The following is a 20,923-nucleotide window of genomic DNA, read 5'->3' as shown; positions in this document are numbered from 1 at the left end:
TCTGCTCAATCGATCGCAAGTGTCATTTTGTGCACATAATCGTTCATTTCGACATATTCCGCGGGAATTTTCGGCATGCGTGTTCTCCCTTCTGACGCCATTAGCCAAGATGGCCGCGGCGAGGGCGCAGGAGCCTTAATGCAACCATTCGCGGGACAACACGCGTCGAAACTCGCGCTGCTATGTCACACTACAATAATTTCTCATGACAACATCCATCCACCTCGTTCCGCGAGCGTGAGAATAAAATGTTACATGTGCCTACGATTCTCGTGTATAAAGATCACACGTTTCTACGTTTTCGCGCGAGGGGGTTCCGTGAAGCGGCGGTTTCCCTCCGCGGAATACTTAACCCCGTTGACCCCGGTTACATCCCTGCCCTCTTCACCTCCCTTCTACGTAACCCTCCTCCTCTTTCTCCTCCTACCAAAACGTCCGAGAGAGTTCTCAGTCTTTATCTCCCTTTCATTCCCTTTTTACCCTCCTTTTGCCCTTACGTTTCTCATCGAACTTTCCCCTTCCTCCTCGCGGCTCCGTTCTCCCTGTCATCCCCGCGCCCTCCACCATCTCTCGCGCGGTTAATTATAAGGTCTTAGCTCGAATTATCGTGCACGCCACCACTTTTACCTTCGCGAGAGGGATCCTCTCGATTTTCTTCGGACAGATCGAAGGACGCCAGTGTCGGGGAATGCATACGCCACTCTCGCCGCGGTCTGCGCGATGCGGCCAGCCGCATTTTCTACTCTTCGAGGTGATCCTATCAAGACATCAAAAAATCTCATAGCGCAATCTATTCCCTCTTTTCCTCTTCTCTTCTTCTCTCTTTCTTATGTGAAATTATTCAAAGCGGAATGTATAAATAATTCTTCCACTCACCATCCCATTTAATTGTTAAAGGACAAGGAAGTATATATATATATTTTTTTTATAAAGTTTTTTTTTAATTTGTATAGGGTTGTTCTCGAGGTCGCTGATTGCGAATCTGAGATTAGAATTTCAAAATTCAAAATAACGGATTCAACATTGCCAATTTTTATATTTTTAGCGCAATCTACGCAAAAATGAACTGATACAAGTTTTTGGGATTACTGATCATAAATCTGAAGTCAAAATCGCAAAACTAAAAATGACGTATCTAACATGGCGGCTTAAAATATTCTTCAGGCAATTTGCGCTAAAATGTATATTCATGTTTTTGAAGTCGCTAATCACGAATCTAAGATCAGAAAAATTATCGCATATAAAAACTATTGATTTCAATCATCATATTGAATTGGTCTGCCATTTTGAAAGCAACAAGACTTGATATCTGTAGTTCTGACCTTATTCGTGATCAGCGACCCCAGAAATCTATAATTTCATTCTCATATACATTGGCTTAAAAGTATACAAATTTGTAATGTTGAATCGACCTTTCCGAATTTTTAAATTTCGACTTCGGTCTCACGATCAGCGACTCCGAAAATCTCTACAATATATACAAAGTCTATTGATCCGACTCGATGGATAGTTTACGAAAAAAAGGCAATGATACCACATGGGGACCGCTCGTCCTTTAGGGATTAAAGGAAACGTCCTGTAAACGATCCCAAAGTGCATCAGCGCGGATCGCACACTGGCGTCTCTCGTTCGTTGCCCCTTCATTCGTCACTTCTCCTCCCCCCTTCCCGCTGGGCCCGGTATTTTTATCCTGATTTACGATTGCCTCCTTTTTACCCCGCGCTTGTGTAATTTACGCCACGCGTATCTTCCGCGGCCGCAGCCGGTCGGCTCGAAAGTCGTAAATCATAATAAAGCGCTATCTACGCGTTTGCCTATCCCGTATTTAGCCAGGGCCTAAAGCGCACCACGGCGCATCCTTCATTCGCGCTGCGACGCGCTAACAGCACCCTCCCGAGATTTATCCGCCCCCTCTCGCGAACCCGCAGGATCCCGGGACACCGAGACGATCGTTTGACGAGGGGGGAAGGGCTAACGCTGGCGATCGACAGCGGCGGAACAATCCGCTTTTGTTCCGCGCACCTCGGCGAGATCGATCAAGGATCTCGCCGGGTCTATTTTCCACTTAACGAAACGATATGGCGCGGCGAGGAAAAAATCGCCCTACGACGGGTTCGCCGCGAAGCGATCGCGGGCGATCGAGGCACCTCGTAAACCGCATTGGAGACGCGGAATTTCGCACCGCTCGTCCCGCGTGCACGTGCACGACCTGCTCAAAACGATCGGTCGGCGAGAAACACGCGGCGAGCAAATGGTATAAGTGACATGTCTGAACTTCAAGCCGATCGCGAATTAAAATCGCGTTCTGAGAACGTGAAATTCAAGGGGACGCATCTGAAAGCAGGTCTGGCAATAACAGATCTATATAACAGTCGTACTGAAGAAAAATACTTGAATATTTCTTTGTAGGATATCAAAAAAGTATATATTTCTGCGAAATATAAAGTTTATACTTAAATAAACATTATTTCTATGAAATAACCTTCATACTCCACAGATAAATTTTCAAGTATTTCTCTTTCTCAAGTATCTCTCTGTCTATATACCAGATACCTCAGTGAAATAATTTCACCTAAAAACGTATAAGTGAATATATAATCAAATAGTTTGATAATTATTAACAAATAACTCTAGTAAGGCTTAGTATCTGTAAGACTTGGTGACAATTACCAGTTGCATCATCCAACAATTTATCAAATAAAACTATATCGTTTAGCAATACTCGTCGCATTGCGTGATAGAGAGATACACAAAACAACCAAATTATTTGATATTATTTAGCAAACTATTCAATTGATTCCACTGAATAAAGAATTTATTTTACGAATTATGTTGTGATTATCAGCAGACAGTTGTTAACTGTTACTATAGTCGATAATATTAATAGTAATAGATAATGATATAGTAAGATAGATAGATAGTAATAGATAATATAAATTAGTCGATATTATTAAGTAATTGCTATGCTACTATTAATTAACAATTAATGGGTCATAGGTGGCGTAAGGGTCATAGGTCGCGGTGAACGTTGCGGAAAGACGCACGGGTGTCAATGGCTCTTGGCAGCAGTGGCCTCGATAAAATGTGCGAGTGATTCTCCTTTATGCAGCCGACGGACAATCCGGAGTATAAAAATTCATGAGAGTCGCGCTCGAGAGCGGCGAAAGAAGTTCGCCTCCTGGACCAGTTTCAGGTGGCCCACTTTATTAAGCGCGCGAGACGACACCCTTATCGGAATTATCTTCGTGGGCATCGCTTTACGACGCCACGGGCCGCGAAAGCGAGGGAACGAGCGCGATTATGAACTCGGAACGACGCGATAAAAGGACAACGCCGCGAATTCCGAGACGGCGAACTGTTGTTCGAGGCTGTGGCGTTCGCAGCCACATTTCGTTCGTCTTATTAAGGCGGGACGCGTCCACGAGGACGCAGCCGCGACGCGCTCGCAAAGTTCGCGTTTCTATTTCACGCGGCGTCTTCCCGTAACGATGTCTCCGCACCTCGGGATCATTATCAGCCGTTTACACGTTTATGCTCTTTGCCGGCCGCTCTTCTCTCCTCTCTCGCCTCTCTCTCTTCCTGTTTCGTCCTCTCGTCCGCGGGGTTAACGGTACTCGCGGTGTAACGCGACGTCTGTTTTTCCAGTGCAATAAAATCCCCTCGAGAGTGCGCGCGAGCGCGAGCGCAATTAAGAATCGCCGAGAGGAACTGCAACCTTGATTTAGAACTGGCCGCGTGCTGCCGTGTGCGCGAATTACATCGGAGTAATAACGCGCGGTAATACTAGAGTAGCAATGCGCGTTACGTCATGTTGCTTCGGAAAAGAAACCGCGGCTCGTTGGAAGCCGTGTTTACGAGGCGACACGGCAACTTCGTGACGACGACTGGGTCGCGCGATGATTATCGCCATTTTCTAATCCATCCAGGGAACGCGCAAATTACACGTGCGAGGAGATCCGTTCCGAAAACGCAATATCTCCATTAAATCGGAGACAGAATCAGCAACTAGCTTAGACGCGCGAATTCGTTGTTTTTAGCTTAAATTTTGTTTTGATCTATTTCTCTAACAGCCATCAGACAGCAAACGCGCTTTTGTCCTGATAATACAGGAGTTTTTCTCAGTGTTGCTCGCTCGCTCGCTCTCTCACTTTCTCGCAACTCCGCGTATTCTTGCGCAAAACACGCTGAATGCAAATAACCGCCTCTATTCCCCCGATTTCACGCTCGAGATGCATCTTTCTGCACCGAGCGCAGGCTGCATCGCTTCTCGGAAGCTATCGCGCCTCCATGTATAGGGCGACCACCCTTCGCTTCACTCGCGTTAGGATGCACGGCACGAGGGTGCAAGATGCATACAGGGGGGGCCGAGAGGAACCGAGAGAGGCAGGGGGAGGGAGAAAATCGCGGGAAGAAACGTCGGGGGTATTTTTAGACGATGTAACGAGCGCGCGCGCGGCCGTTCGTTCTCCTCAGTCTCGATGGCGATGGCTCGCCGTGGATGGGCACTGGATGCGATACCTCGATGCTCCACGTTCCCTCGTGGCGCAATCATAAAGGACTCCGCCAAGGACGCGGCCGGGCCGCGCGCGATTCCGCAAAAACGAGCCCGGCTATTGCGAATCGTGATCTTTGTTCTCGTCTTCGGCGTGGAAAGCGTGCACTGAGAAGAATTATCCGATAAAAAAATTATCAACTGGATATTGCCGATGAAATACTGAGCGATTTTTGTATCCGATTAAGGAATCATCCGATGAAAGACATCGGTTCTTTCGATCGGTTCGTCTGACGAAATATCATTATGATCGCACTGAGAAAAATCCCCTGGCTTATCAGAACAAAAGCAGGCTTGTTGTTTGATGGTCGTGAGGGAAACAGATCGAACAATTATTGTTGCAAACCATTACTCATCGTTTGTCATTTTAACAAGCACATTTATGTTTCCTGAGATACAAATCATATTTGTTCTTGTCTGTTTAGGTCAGATTAGTTCTTCTCATTACAGAAATGTTAGAACAGAACATTGAAAGTAACAAATCATTTGCTGCAGGATCACTCGCATATCGACAGATCACTTGTTGTTGGTATTTTGTTAAATTAGCAAGATCTTCTCTCTCAGTGAAAAGATGTTGAGGGAACGGAGAGTGCTCGATAGGCGAGAAGGACTACTGTCGTTGCGATGTCATCTGTTCGCTGAGCGAAAGAAATCGCGTAATAGTCAACGTGCAATCGTACGTAGAGAAAAATAATTTTGCTCTTTTAGCAAAATCGTCGTTGCTACTGCATATTCATAGCGACATCAAAAAAATTTAATTGACGTAACTAATTTTATAAATTATTCGTTATCAGAGCAGAAGTAGTTTCATTGCCAGGATAGAAAAAATATGTTGAGTGCATTTGTCCTAAAAATCATGTTAATTTGCTATTAATGCAAAATAATGTATCCTTAGCAAATCTATTTGTTCGGAGCAATCGGAGCAAAACTGCAACTACTTATATATCCATCGTGGTTCTTATAGCAAAATAATTTGTAGATTCAGTAAATTATATCCAGCAAATAGTGATTAGTACTCTTAGCAAATCTTTTTGCTGTCCATATAACAACGAAAAGATTTTGCTAGACCAGCAGAAAATTTGCTGGGCCGGCAAATTATTTTTCTCCGTGTACATATTACGAGTTACGTATTTTCCAAGCGTTCTATCAGCGGAAATCCAGTTTCTCGGCTTCCCAACGAGTGCCTGAATCATGTGGCCTGAGGGAACTCGATTTCTTTTTTGGCACGAGCTCGTTCCACGGGCGATCTGTCGGTGTCATTGACACGCAGCAGATACGCAATTCGAAATGCAATTTCTGCAGTTGTAACCGCGGCAGTTGTAACAGCGCGGCGCTGTTAAAAGCCGAGGGCGACGGCGCAGCGCGCGTTCGCCCGGATTTTACGGTCGCCGGCGTTGTCTGGCCGCAGTAGTAAAAGAAGATGCACCGTTGCACGGCGCAATGATCCGTTCGCTCGTCGTGCACGTGAAATGTAATTTCGGTCGAACGCCGTGAGACCCTCCGCCGACGAGAGCGAGATTTTTACGGCGGAGGACAAAGTCTTGCTCTTCCCTTCCGTCTCTCTTCTCTTCTCAAGGCTCCTGTGTCCCCGCCGCGGTCATTTTCGCCAATGACGTCAGAGGCGAGAAAACGCGTGCCCAAATTTCTCATGGAATACGTCGAAATGGTAGGTAATCTCCGTAAAACGCCGCACTCGTGATCGAGAGATCGTGCGCACTCGGTATAATATTCCCGAAAACTTTGCTCTAACAGTCGACGAATAGCCGTATAAATTAACGTGACGAAATCACGAAGGAAGATAGGCTAAGAAGAAAGGCACGTCACCTTAATCTTACGGTTATTTATCGATTGGTAGAACGAAAGAAAAGTTCACGGAATATTTACAAATGTGCTCAATCGATGCCAAAGATCGCTCTGTGAACAGGTGTTTGTGTTTCAGCATCTTCCACAAGAATTTTGGGTATGTATTTTCTCGCTTCTAACGTCATCGATCGAGATTTCCGCGACGAGACGTCAGAAGCTTTAAACACTTTGTTAAAAAAAAAGAAAAGAATTAACGTTGCATCGGTTACTATTTGTTACGTTGCATTTAATTCTCAAGTGGATGTGCAATTTTACGGGATACCGTTTTGAATTTTCTGAGATGACGATTGACGAGAAACAACGTCGCTTCTTTGAGTTTTGCGAAGCTCGGGGTATCCCGACGAGAATGATGTCTCGAATTTTATTCGAGATATCTTGAATTTTTCTCGAGACGTCTCGAAGGGCAACATGAGGGATTACGAAACGAAACTCGATACGACACCTTGTAGGAGATTCTGTCGTCGTCCGAAGGGGCCGAGGCAGCGGGATCTTCTCCCGAGGTGGTCACAGCTTCCGTTTCCGCCGGCTGATAGTCGACCTCGCTGCTCCAGGAGTGTCGCCTCTTCAGGTCCCCTGAAACAAGAAGCGACAGTCGGATTGGTAATTCAAAACGGATTAAGCAGATCGGATTTGAAAGGAGTGAAAATTATGAGTACTCTCGAGAGTCGAAATTTTGATCCTGCTTTTAGCCTCGCTATTTTATTCAACATCTATTTTGATGTTTTGAAGTAAACTTTACTATAATATAACCAATTTTTACACTAAAGAAAGTGAAAAGTCAAAATAGGAGTAAATTGTGATTGGAATTAAACAAATTTATTGTTCTGATTAAACTCAAAAAGGATTGAAAACTTATTTGTGGGACATAATTTATTTCTGTGAAATAAAATTAATTTCTGTGAAACAAAATTTTAACTAAACTTTATATTCCACAAGCAAATTTTCAAGTATTTTTTTCTCAATATAACTTTCTACTAACTTAGCTCCTACTGCGTTATAGAATTCAAGATTTAAGATAAAGACCAAAATTTCGACTCGGTTGACAGATAAATCAAGTGTGAAATGCGGATTAATTGACAAATGACAAAACCGAAAGAAAGGAGGATTTTAAAGTTCGAGAAAGTCAACTCGGCGACTTAAGAAGAACTGACCGGATGATTTACATATTTCTCGAAATTGCTCTCTTCCGTTACTTCGATCTTGATCCTGATCGGGTCATTTTCCACGACGACGACGACATCGCGTGCCAACACTAATTAACATTCAGACACGTTCAGTCGCGACGTTCAATTAAAGTCGTCGCTAATCGTTCATCTGGCATCGTCATTTGACACGCGTAAACTATCATCCATCGCTGTCACTATTTATCTCCTATTTTTACAGAGTGGCAAAGTCGATTTCCGTGACGCAAGATCACGGTCCGATTACGCAAATTAATTTATCCTGCACGGAATGTCGCGAATTTATACCACGTGCTCTTTCAACGCACCTTGGAGTCGCACCTTCGCGATCTAAGATATTTCTAAGTTGTTGACTCCGCGCTTCTCACTAATAAGCATACCGCGAGCAACAAGTTTCAGAGTGGTTTCAATGTTGCAAGCTTCTTTTTTCTTTACGTTGCAATGCCATTTGCAACGTGTGAGAACTAGAAATTGCTGTAATCGTCATCCCTACGCTGAGCAAAAGATACTTGAAAATTTATTGCGTGCGATATAGAGTTTATTCGCGGAAATGAACTTTGTTTCACAGAAATAGATATTTTTTATTTGCCAGATTTTCCTCCTCTCAAAAGACTTTCGTGCTAAGATTTTAAGAAAATATATATTTTCTTTCATGTAAAAAGTATTTCATATATTAGCATAATATATTAGCATAAATAAATATGTTATTAGTATCCACTGAATAAACCAACAATAGAAGTAAGGCTCTTTAAATGTATAATTACATTAAATGTAATATTCTTGATGCCTTTAAAAACTAGTCGCAGGATTTTAATTTGCGTGATTAATTTCTTTTTCGAGAAGATGATAATGGGTGTTTACGATAATTCGAGTTTGACTTAGTACGAGTTAGTTTTACTAGAGTCGAAAGATATGATAGGCACAATCATCTAGTATCTTCATTATTCATGACAACTCAATGCTGTCCGATAAATCAAGTAAAATATAACAATAATATTACAAAACAATGAGTTATTACATTATAGAAAAATTAGAAGCTAATAGAAGCATTATAGAAAAATTTTCTAAAATATATTTGAAAATTGGCAACGCAATCTAAACAGAATATCGTGGTTAATAATAGGTTTCTACTTTTGGATATTTCACAAATATATGATATTTTTTCATAATTTAATTTAGTGCTACTAATTTTTCTGTAATGTAATAAACTCATTGTTTTGTAATATTATTGTTACATATTTTACGAAACTATATTACCTGATATTGTTAATTCTTATATATATATACTATTCGCTACGCTCCCCTAATTCTACTCTACTCAATTTATCGGACAGCATTGAGTTGTCATGAATAATGAAGATACTACAAAAATAATTCGAATAATTCAGAAAAAACAATTCGAATTTTCGGTTGCTCAGAGATCAGACGAAAACTCGGCTGTAGGAACAGAAAAATTCCTTTATGAGGCTTCTATATAGTCAATTGTTCTCAGTTGCTTCAACCGAGTTCTAATATCGTTGAATATTCAAACGAATATTCAACGATATTGCGACGGTTGCGACAACAGAAATATTAGTTTTAATAACAGATATCGCTTCTGATCACTTAATTTTCAGTTGGTTCCTATTTGGTTGCACTAACATTTTTTTGCGTGTAGATGCTTGTGCCTATCATATCTTTCGGCCCTAGCGAAATTAACTCGTACTAAATCGAACTCGAATTATCGTAAACACCCATTGTCTTGCAATGTATCGCACGGATTTTTCCACCGAGTAAATATTTTTTGAATTTTAGATATTCGTCCTCTCAGTGTGTACGATAGAAAATAGTATATCGCGACATAAGTAGCCTACGGAGAGGTTTCGCGTAGAAATCTCACGGACCTGCCGCGATCTTCCGTTCGGTCGAGATGATTCCCTCCTGCGCAAACACGACTCGCGTGTCTTCGAGCTTTCCCCGGCTCGAGAAGATCTTCGAAAATATTTCGGTGCCTCGCACGCACGGCATCGCACGGGATAATGGACGAGAATGAGCTCGCGGCGCTTAAACACAGTATTCGAGTTCGTGACTTATGGGATTCGATCGCGCGTACGCGGCTCGTACGTATAGGTGGGACGCAACCTACGAATTTGCTCGTTTACTCGCACCGGCGGAATGCCAGCGCCGGCGATGGGGGTCCCATGGGAAGCGGGCGATCGCGGCGAAGATTTATCGATCCCGCGCGTCGATCCGAGTGTCGATTACGTCGGCCGGATCCGCGATCGAGCGAAAACGCGACGAGCGAGAGCTGCGGACACGGGTGTTTACCTGCGATACTGCGACGCCTTCTCGCTAACGCCCAGGCAGCCATCATCTTAATATTTTAATCAGTATGTAAATCTTAACTAATAATGGATAACTTAATTGATATTAGACAAGCGCTACGATTGAATGTCAAGATCGCACGCGGATCGCCAACCGATCACACGATTCGAAGTCTATCCTATAGCCCTGAACAGGTCGATTCCAGTCGATTACTTGATTGGTGTGATGTGATATCACCCTGATAAGTCATGTGACGCAGCGCGGTAATCAGAATTTTATTAATACGCGGAAAAAGATTCTTTAATGTTTTGTTATCTAGGGACCAGGCGAAAACTCAGTTATGAGAACAGAAAGTTCTCCTGCAGGAGAAGTTTCTGCTCAGCCAGTTGTTCTCAGTTAACTCAATCGAGTTTTAATGCAGCTGAATGTTAATACGAATGTTTTCGCGTTCACGATTGTAGAGATATTATTTCTTGTCAGAGAATTTTTCGTCTGGTCCCCATTTAGTTACATAAAATTTTTTCCAGTGTATGTAACGAAGATTATTAATAATTAGGACTTTAGTAATAACTACACGCAAAAAAAATCTCAGTTGGTGCAAGCGAATAGAAACCAACTGAAAATTAGATGATCAGAAGTGATATCTCTGTTTTGAAAACTAATATTTCTATTGTCGCAACCGAAAATATTCGTCTGAACATTCAGCGATATTAGAACTCGGTTCAACTGAGAACAATTGACTATATAGAAGCCTCATAAAGGAATTTTTCTGTCCCTACAGCCAAGTTTGATCCCTGAGCAACCGAAAATTCGATTGCACCAACAGAATTGTTTTTTCCGTGTAAAACTATGTATAATTAGGAAAATAATGTCAGATTAATGTCTCGAAATGTGTAAAGATGAACGCAATAATTTTCGCGGAAAATCCACGAGAATATCGATACGATTTGCTGCTCGTCGGATAATTCGGCCGCGCACGTAACATGCATTCGGCCGATGCAGGCCGGTGACTGTCGATTTGCACGCACGTGACAAGCGTGCACGTGCCGCTAAGTGGCCGTTGACGCGACACGCGCGCGATTTTTAACAGTAATGAATACCTCCTCCTCTTCCTCTCTCTCTCTTTCTCTCTCTCTCTCTCTCTCTCTCTGTCAGGAAAAATGCTATAATTTATGCCCAATGATTTATTATAAGTCTCTTTAGGATGGCTTCTCCTCCTCCTTCTCCTCCTCTCCTTCTTGCGAATTTCATTCACCGACTCAGCCTCGACTTACGAATTCGAAACGCCCGAAAGTTTCCCGGGAAACGCACGTCGACAGACAGATCGCTATTCTCTCCGGCTCGTCTCTTTCTCCCGAGCTGTCACGAGCGCGAATAGATCACAGAGGAACACCCGGAGCAGATTTCTTCCGAGGCCGTAATGAACTACTCGGCTTTCTCGATGCTGGAGCACCCGATCCGCCATAAATCCTCGTTATCCCCGTCGTCATCCGGGCCTCTTATCGAGTTTCTTCGACGCGGACTCTCCGTGTCCTCTCGCGGATCGTTTGACGGATGATGTCTGTATATCGGCGCGCGAGAAAAAAGCCGAGGCGGGTCGCGACGAGCACGGCGACAGGAATTACCTGCTCTATGCGACGTCTTCCGCCTCTCCCCGGTGCCCGCGGAAGCCCGTTAACATCAAGCCGCTAATCAGCGCGCGATTAAAGCGCGTTATCCTTCGCGAATGAGCCGGTCGGGTTAGGACGTTGACGCTCTTGTCACGAGATACTCACTCACTCGTGATCCACGACGACCGGTAATTAAGATCGCCGATCGATGCCACTGCTCGCACTGCACGTCACGTCGTTGTATCGTTTATCGCGTTACTCGGCCATTCGCGCATACCACTTGGCGGATTTCCTTCTCACGTTTCGCGATACCTTATCGAGGTTACTGCGCTATCGGCAGAATCCCGGCGGATTCCGGAGCTCATCCGACTCATCGCGATCGATGACACGCTCGCACCTGCATCGCGCACACCACGACGCACTGTCACCAGGATCCGGCGTCTCGATGGGAGAAACATGCTCGTTGCGTGCAGACGACGCGTAGCTTAACTTGATGTCGAGGCACCCACTGCTTCACTGAACCCACCATTTCTTCGCGTTCAAATGCCTCGGAGTTTAGTCAAGGTGTCCCCATGGAAATTCCTCGTGACGATGAGAGTTTCGCACTCGCACTGACTAGGAGAAGACGAGAACCGAGAAAGCGGCGGGGAATCGGGAAAAACGAGCGACAGGCTCGCTCTTAACCCGCACTGTCTCTTTCTTCCATCGATCACCGCTCACGAGCGCGGGAGAGGTTACAGGTGCGTTACAGGTTCACCCACAGGTGCAGCTCTGACTAGACTAAAGAGCGGCGGGAGCGTGCTCGTTGCGGCGTGCCGGATAGTACTCTAGGAGAAGAGAGAACAGGAGAGAGAGAAAGAGTAAGAGAGAGAGAGAGAGAGAGAGACAGAGAGCGAGATGAAGAGAGAGAGATAGAAAGAGGAGGTAATACCCGTTGCCTCGATTGGTCCATGCTTCCCGCGAAAACGGCCCGGCCAATCGCCGTGACCGCGTAATTGTCGGCTATCAGGCCTCGCAAAAACGACCCTGGCCCAGCCGCCCCTTCGACCAAGGTTCACCCGGTGCACGCACCTCAGCGTACCCTCCCCCTCGAGACGGCCAAGGCGGTGAATACCGTTACACCGTTGAAAAAGTAGACCGATAGAGTATCCCTACCGGAGAGTCGTATCAAGACCTGCAGCCACACGGGACCAACACGACTGACCCTTCGACGGATTAAGATGGATTAAGATCACACACGTGCGAGGGATTTGAAGAGAAAGTCTTCGGGAATTCACCTGGGGATCACGAGAGTCGATTTACTGAGAGTCGATTTTTCCAATCTCTTAAGCTACCAGTAACAGCTAAATCACATGTCTGTCTTTGTTTTCTGTTCAAGTTAGACAGACAAATCGGCTTTGAATCGAGCGAGAGATGTCCCTAATCAGCGCGGGGAATCGAAAGGACGAGCTTCTCGGAGAGAACGGAAAACTCAGAGAGAGAGAGAGAGAGAGAGAGAGAGAGAGAGAGAGAGAGAGATCATCAGCTCACAAATCGTTTCTCTTCCCGAGCGATCACATTTCTAACTCGCCGCGCGCTCGCACGCTTCGCTTTTACGTCAGTCCGCTTCACGGCGGCTCGATTATTCCGGTTACTTTATAATTTCGCGATTTTTGCAAGGGGGTCGTCCTGACGTCTCTCGTCATGCCCGAACGAATGAATAACTCTCTCAAGAGAGGGAGGGAGCTGGGCGGTTCGTAAGTGGCGGTGGAGGCTCCAAGAGACGCGACGGGTAGAGAGGAGAAGAAAGCGAGAGAGAGACTAAGGCGAAGGAGGGCCCAGCGACCTCTGACCTCCCTGGGAACCGTGAGGGGCCCGAGGGCCGCGAACGAGAAAGGGTCCCGGGAATCCGACGGACCCACCCGGCCGAAATATTTGCGCGCCGGTTACACCGCCACGCGGTACAACCACCGAAGAGAGCGTAGAGAGAGACAGAGACACACACACACAGAGAGAGAGAGAGAGAGAGACAGACAGACAGAAAGAATGAAACAGAGAAAGAGAGAGAGGCTGATGGTCTGCAGTGATCGTGATCGCTCGCAAATTAATTCGTCGAGCTTTTTACGCGGTTCTACGAGTGACCTCGAGAGCAAGACGTCTCCTCTGTGCTTCCTCATTGTGCGATGTGCTCTGACATCTGCGATCGGGAGAAACGTGAAGTTCGAGTATTCGACTGAGAGTCGTACAATGACGAATAACAGCAAACTCCGGCGGGAAACGAGCGACGGCGAATCTCACGAGTCACACAGCATCGCGGTCCTGGCCGCGCGCCACTATATTTTCACCTCGATATCCTGGGCGCGAGGATTTAAGAGAGGCGAGCGAGGCGCAGAAAGCACGCGAGCGTGTAATGGTGATTGAATGCGGCTAATGGCCGTCCCGTACGGGACTCGCGTACGGGCCCCGCCGAGATATACGTTATGGCTACGGCATAACATTTACCGGGTGGTAAACAGGCACGCATAAACTTCGAGGGCCTTCTCTCAGGACGGAGCAGCAGAGAAGGCGAGAGGCTGGACCGACCTGGCTCCTCTGTCTCTTGGGCCCGCTCGAACGCACTCGAATGATACCTTCGCCTTCGCGTTAAATGATAACGACTTCGCGAGCGAGAGAGAGAGAGAGAGAGAGAGAGAGAGAAAGGAAGAGGGAAGAGAGACAGTAGAACACACTTTCTCCCTTTTTCCCAATCTCCAAGGATATAGAGCCACGAAACGTAGACGCTTCGCGAAAGATAGATCTGTGAATATAAACTTCGATCTCTTGAATGTGATTCTCTTAGGGTTAGTTTTTCAATAATAGTTTAAACTCAGATTTCAACTTAAATCCTGCTTAAAACAAACGCATTGTTAGAATAGAGTTTAAACTTAAATCCAAGTTTAAACTGCTATTGAAAAACCGGCCCCTAGAGACACAGAGTTGGAGTTAGAATTTATTTCAATCCTGGGATCGATAATCTTTTGGATGGTATACAGTAATCATCAAATGTTAGTATCTGAGTAAGCTGCGCATACAGATCTTACAAAAATACCATCTTCAAAAAAGAGAAGAAGGAAATGTGCAGCACTGTAAGCTGCGCATACAGATCTTACAAAAATACCATCTTCAAAAAAGAGAAGAAGGAAATGTGCAGCACCAAACGGTACAAACCACCAAGGTCTGGTATTCAAGTTATTTTGTCCCTAAGGAAACATAGAGCCAACAATTGTCTTGCTAGTAAAAAGAGAGAGCGAGGAGAAATGGTTTTCTTGAGGAAACCCGTAAAAGGACGTCAAGGGGCAACCTCGCGTACGATAATATTGCGGGACGCGTGCAGAGGATTCTACGAAGAAATCGCTCGTCGCGAATTTATCCGCGCGTATGCGCGACGGGCGCTGCACGATTCCGCGCCGTGGCTGATTATTATTAATGCGCGACCAGCGCTTTACGATTTAATTGCATTCTCGGGGCCCGAAGTCATCCGGGGACACGGGCCCCGGCGGGTGCCCTCTGATTTACGGCGTCACGCCGCTTAAGACGATATGTCACGACCGCGTGTGTACGTGTGCGTGTCTCCCCTGCCCCCCCAGATTGAACCCACTCGACCCAGAGATATCTCTGCGAACAATTAAAATTTCCCTGAGGTAGGAAGCGAAAAAGGAACGCGCAACGAATACTCTAAACTGACGTACGATCGATTGTGACGAAAATCCCGTCGATTCCGCGTTGTGGAACTATCGAGAGATAGAGATCGGATTTTCGCGGCGCGCGAAATCGCCGGTTGTGCCGGTCTCGGTGAAAAGATCTAGGTGAATCTAACGGAGAATCTGAATAAGTATAGATAACAGAGAGATCTGAGGAGATTTCATATCCCAAACAAATATTCAAGTATTTTCTCTCAGTGTGCACCACACCGATCTCATTCACGAATCGCTAATCGCTCTGCTTCGCCAAACGCGACTGTTCGCATTAAAGATCTTCATCGCGAGCGAATGAAGCGCGCAGTGGCGTGTACTTTAAAATTTCCCTGAGGTAGGAAGCGAAAAAAGAACGCTCTAAATGCAACGAGTGCTCTAAACTGACGTGCGACCGATTGCGATGAAAATCCCTTCGATTCCGCGTAGTGAAACTGTCGAGAGATAGAGATAGACGAAGAAAGAGTGATTTTCGACGATGGCGAGACGAGGGAGACTCGGAGAAGGGGTCGGGAAGAAGGGATAGGGCGGCGGCGGGGGTAAGATTGACCCGTGACCCGAGAGTTATGACGCGAGTCTGATTCCTGAAATGTTCGCGCGCACCCTGTAATCACGACTGGGGCCCGGTCGGGGCCCCTTCACTGGCCCTCTCACTTTCTCTCTCTCTCTCTTTTTCTCTCCTCCTCGCCCCCTGGAATGGCTCTCCCTCCCTCCCCCAGTGAGCGCGCCACGCCGGTGGATATCTATAATTTAAATCTCGCTCGGGCATAAGTGGCAGGAAATCATTGTAATTAATATAGCGTACATGCACGTGCGCCCGTGTAAGTGCGCGAGGATACGCGCGGCCCGCGTCGGGACCCCCGATGAGGGGCCCCGAAAGGGAGGAAAGAAAGAGGGTCGATCGCGTTGAGATGACGACGATGACGATGACGACGACGACGACGATGCGGCCGAGGAGGTGTACGGAAGCATCTCCCGATCTCTCATTTACCTCTCGGCTCTTACGTTGTACCGAACGTCTTTAATCTGGATATACGGGGTGTCTGATGATAGGTGGGAAAACGCGTACACTCGTAGGCAGAAAGGTTGTCCGTAAGTTTGGAGGTGAGAGAAACTCTCCGTCTTTATCCGATATGATTGAATCGACCATGCAGCCATCTCCTTCGCGTGAAGCTCATGAAGAAGTTTTATTATCGAATTCGTCAATGAAACTTTTCATTCTTTATGAAATTTGGGGGATCGCCAAAAACTTCCCTTTCCAACCTAGCTCCCTCTTTAGGATGACAAGTGTTCTTCCGTCTTTTCTTCATGGGAGTTGAGAATTTCTTTTTATTAGCACATTCTTTGATGAAACTTTTCATTTTTCACGAATTTACGCGAAGGAAGTAAGTACACGATCGATTTATGATTTTGATACGTGAATTGCGAGCGCATTGTAGACGATCTCATACGAGATACCTACACAGTTTAAACGCCGGTCTCGAACGACTAATAATAGAAAGATATTGGCAAAGATATTCTCTCCGATGTTTCGTTCGTCGGTTATCTACCAGACAAACGAACGTATAAAAATTTCGAGTTCTGCCGGAACCTGAGACGTTCGGTATAGTAGACCAATACGTTATCTACCACATCACGCTCGCATTCACTTTGTCTAGTTAACCAACTAAAAAGTCTACGTGGTTATTTGCAAAATGGTAAGGAATTTTTGCGTTTAGCTTGACCTAATCTACACGAGCTCATCTATTGTCATTAGCAGGGTTGGATAGTAACTAATTAAAAAGTGAAAAGTTAAGTTAAAAAGTTAAATAGCTTTAACTTAACTTAGTTACATTTTTTACCCTCTTAACTTAACTTAGTTACATTTTGTCGGTAACCCTTAACTTTTGATTCGATTATTTTGAAGTTAATCATGCCATAAAGGTGTTGCGAGACGTCGAAAGGCTGTTCAGTGTAGGAGAGCTCATTTTCGACAAACTTCGAGGAAAAATGTCCGATAAAAATGTTGAAGAAACTTTATTATTTAAATTTAATAAGTAAGTTAAACATGTTTCCAAATAAGATCTATATTTGTTTTTTCCGTTATTTGTAAAACTGAAACCCTGAAGTTATGAAATGAAATAAATTTAACTTTTAACTTTGTAATTACTTCCTTTTTTATTAACTTAACTTTTAATTCCATTAATTTCATTATGGGTTAACTTTATCTTAACTAAGTTAAATTTTCAAAGCCATTAACTTAACTTAGTTAAAGAAAAAAGTTAACTTACCCAACCCCGGTCATCAGACACCCTGTATCCCAGCAAGGTATCCCCCGATTTGTTTCGCGAATAATGATCAACTCGCGAAGCTTGTCACCTGAGCAAGAGGTACCGTGAAACGTCACCGTCATCGTTAGCTATGCGTTAGTCAAATTAATTAATCGTAGTTAATCACACGTCGCAGCATGTGGAAGCTACCTTCGGCTATGATAATACGCTTGCCGTGTACGTAATATTTCCTAGTTAATTGCATAGCTACCGTCGAATATATACACGCGCCACATTTTCCTCCGTCTCGCTCGTTTTCGCTTCTCTCTCTCTCTCTCTCTCTCTCTCTTGCCCAACTCCGTCTCTCCGTTCAGCCGGAAACGCGTGCGGCGATGTATGTCGACTTATGTCAGCAGAATGACGGCCGATAAATTATTCATGAGTGGCGGTCGCTCTCGCACAATGTTACCGTTGCTTTTGTTAATGCCCGCCATCTCCGGATTATGGCGTCGTTATTACAAGCGCAGGGCACGCCGGCACGGACGTAATTGCCGTGCGATCGCGGATTTATGATAGCTGAGAAGATAAGTCCTCTGCGATGAGTACTGTCGCGCGATCGCTTTCGCGATCGCGGTTATTGCTGTAAACCGGCTTATCACCGGATCGCGTGAGGGAAAGAGAGAGACATACGTATTGCAGGATCGAGCGCATCGGAGACCGGGATTTTCCGCAAGCATTTAGATTATAGTCTCAGGCGTCGTCAATCCCGTCCAGCCTGGCGTTAATCGTCTGCCACACATCGACGAACTGCCGTTTAATTCGCCACTGACGTCAAATTATGACGATACGACACGGCAAATACGCTCGACAAAGTCTCATTATCGGAGAAACCGTCGCGTCGTGCGATAAATCTAATGAAGCCGCATTTAGCAGAACGAACTGGCGCATCGCGGTGATTTTCTTTTATTAGAGAGCCGGCAGATCGCACGAATAAATACACTCAATATATATGTGCGGTGGCAATCTGATTTAGGAGTCGATATCGGATGTAATTTCTCGATAAGGGATCCGAGATAAGGGACTCACGTCGCGCGAGTGAAAATCGACGAGAAGCGCGCGTCCGATAGGAGGTAGGCGATAAAGCCTTGATGAACGTTATTGCCGCATTGGTTACGGCGACATCAATTCGCTCTCCACCTGCCGTTCTCTCGAGATAGACTCTCAGGGGCGCATCGGGAACATCCGAGGAAAATTTTCGCCGTTTTGTTTTTCAACGTCCAGCAGAAATTTTTCATGCGTTTCGATCTATTCGTAGCGGTAACATGCGAAAGAGAGAAAGGGAGAGACAGGGAAAAGACAGACAGAGAGAGAAAAGGAGAGAGCAGGTTTAAACGCGAAATGTAAATATCGATTTAAATGTAGAAGAGGAAGAGAGAAATACACCTGAAGTGAGAAGTTTGAAATCTAGCTACGCCATTGCCGACTCCAGTTATCTCTCACGGCGACGTGTTATTACATCCATCGGAATAATTGAAAGTCTACTCGTTGTATTCCCAGAAGGACCCTTTGCCCTCTCGCCAGAGAGCGGGAGGGAAAGAGAAAGGGGAGTCTTGCGTATCACGAAATTTTCACCGTAAATCACGGTTGTGCAATAAACGTCGCGTCGTCTTGCCGCAATTTTCATTCGCCGATCCCCTCGCGGCGCGCTCTCGCTGCTATTATCCCGTGTGTTTACCACTAAATCGCAGCGGTCTCTTGGTTTTAATTCCATCTGTATATTCAGCCTTTCCTTGTGACAGCCAAGCACTATCGAACTTGGGTCCGCGCGTGACGCACGACACAAGTCTAATACCGACCTCTAGCTTTTCCTCGAGAATGAAGAAACACGGCGTTTCCTCGGGAATTGAGAAATACGGTAATTTAACGGTTACCTTGGGAACCTCGGAATAATTAAGATAATTAGGAAGCGATTAGACTTGAATAATGTCCCAAAATTGGGTTATGTCATAGTAATCAAAAATACACGTGGATCTTTCACAGCGGAAAAAATGTATGATTTTCTTTTCTCCTGCAATTCTCTCCTCCCCACGCTTCTCTCATTCTCTCTCTCTCTCTCTCTCTCTCTCTCTCTCTCTCTCTCCCTCCCTCTCTCCCCTCGCTCCCTCCCTCTCTTTCTCTCTTGGCTGGCGTATGGACTGCTTTACGAGCGACATAAATCACGATCGTGCACGCGAGTGTGAGTGGGCGGAACCGCGCGGGGTACCACACAACCGTGCGCCATAAATTTGATACATGTTCATTGTGGTTCGCATGAACGCCCGCGATATACCCCGCGCGATCAGTGGCCTCCTCTTCTTCCTGCTATTTTCCTCTCTCTTTCTCTCTTTCTCTCTCTCTTTTTCAGTCCTCAGTCCTCAAATCCTTAAGTCCTCAATCTTCAGTCCTCAGTCTTTAGTCAGTCTGCTCTCTCTGTTTTCAAGGCGTGTGCGCTCAAAATATATCACACGAATTCGCAATTCATGTGTGCCTGACGGCAACAATCGATCGATCGATCGATCGGCCGGTTTCGGGACTTTCAACGAGCCGACAAGGGCATCGTCGCGCTCGCAGGACCCGAAATTCCTCGATCCGGTCGAGATCGCATTTTTGCGAGGGAACGGCTTCGCGAATTGGCTTCGCGCTCGAGGAGTAATTGCGAGATGCGAGATACCGAGATAGGCCGCCACGCAATTTCGTCCCACACCTGGCCCCGCCGTTTTCGCGGCGCGCGAAATCGCCGGTTGTGCGTCTCGGTGAGAAGATCTAGGTGGATCTAGCGGAGAATCTGAATAAGAGTATAGAGTATAGAGAGGTCTGAGGAAACTTCATATCCCAAACAAATTTTCAAGTATTTCCTCTTAGTGTGCACCACACCGATCTCATTCACGAATCGCTAATCGCTCTGTTTCGCCGAACGCGACTGTTCGCATTAAAGATACTCGTCGCGAGCGAATGAAGCGCGCGGCGCCGTGTACCTTCGCAAAATCCAAAGAGATTCGAACATCAAGATTTACATGCGCATATGCATGCGTTCCTTGCAGGAAGCCTGCAGCTCCGTTAGTGCGCTCGCGCGTTGTCCCACATTGTTGCGGGATAACGGCGTTTAAGGGACGGCACCGCGACGGGTGAGAGATCGTTTCGTCGGTCATTGTTTATGTAGCCAATTATTGTGCCATTCGCTCGCCGGGGGTGGCGTATCGCTTACAACAAATCAATTTGAGACGCACCTCGCCCCGGGCGCCCCTTAAACATCGCGTCCTGCTGCGCGGACAATGCTCTTCGTCTCGCGCCGCGAGACGTCCCGCGGCGTCCTTCTGCCGACGTAACGCCGCGTACGCTTGCGATACCGCGATACTATCGACGAACGAGTATCGCCGCGATCGAGCATCGACAAAACTCCCTTTACTGGTTGGTA

General features: G+C 45.8%; 1 protein-coding gene across 1 annotated transcript in view; it reads right to left on the bottom strand.

The window, feature by feature from the left end:
- Positions 1-414: 414 nt before the first annotated feature.
- The window catches only part of LOC116850119 (WD repeat-containing protein 78-like), a 45,920-nt gene continuing 25,411 nt past the window's right edge, over positions 415-20,923 (bottom strand). Inside the window, exons 6-7 of the mRNA XM_032828018.1 lie at positions 6,858-6,988; positions 415-757 (exon numbers count right to left, since the gene is read on the bottom strand). The gene's annotated coding sequence lies outside the window, so the exon portion shown is untranslated. The remainder of the gene's footprint in view (positions 758-6,857; positions 6,989-20,923) is intronic.

This window comes from Odontomachus brunneus, unplaced genomic scaffold, assembly GCF_010583005.1.
Source record: "Odontomachus brunneus isolate Ranch 3 - 2012 unplaced genomic scaffold, Obru_v1 Obru_scaffold_134, whole genome shotgun sequence".
In the NCBI taxonomy this organism is placed as follows: domain Eukaryota; kingdom Metazoa; phylum Arthropoda; class Insecta; order Hymenoptera; family Formicidae; genus Odontomachus; species Odontomachus brunneus.
This window is presented reverse-complemented; position numbering and strand designations above follow the sequence as displayed.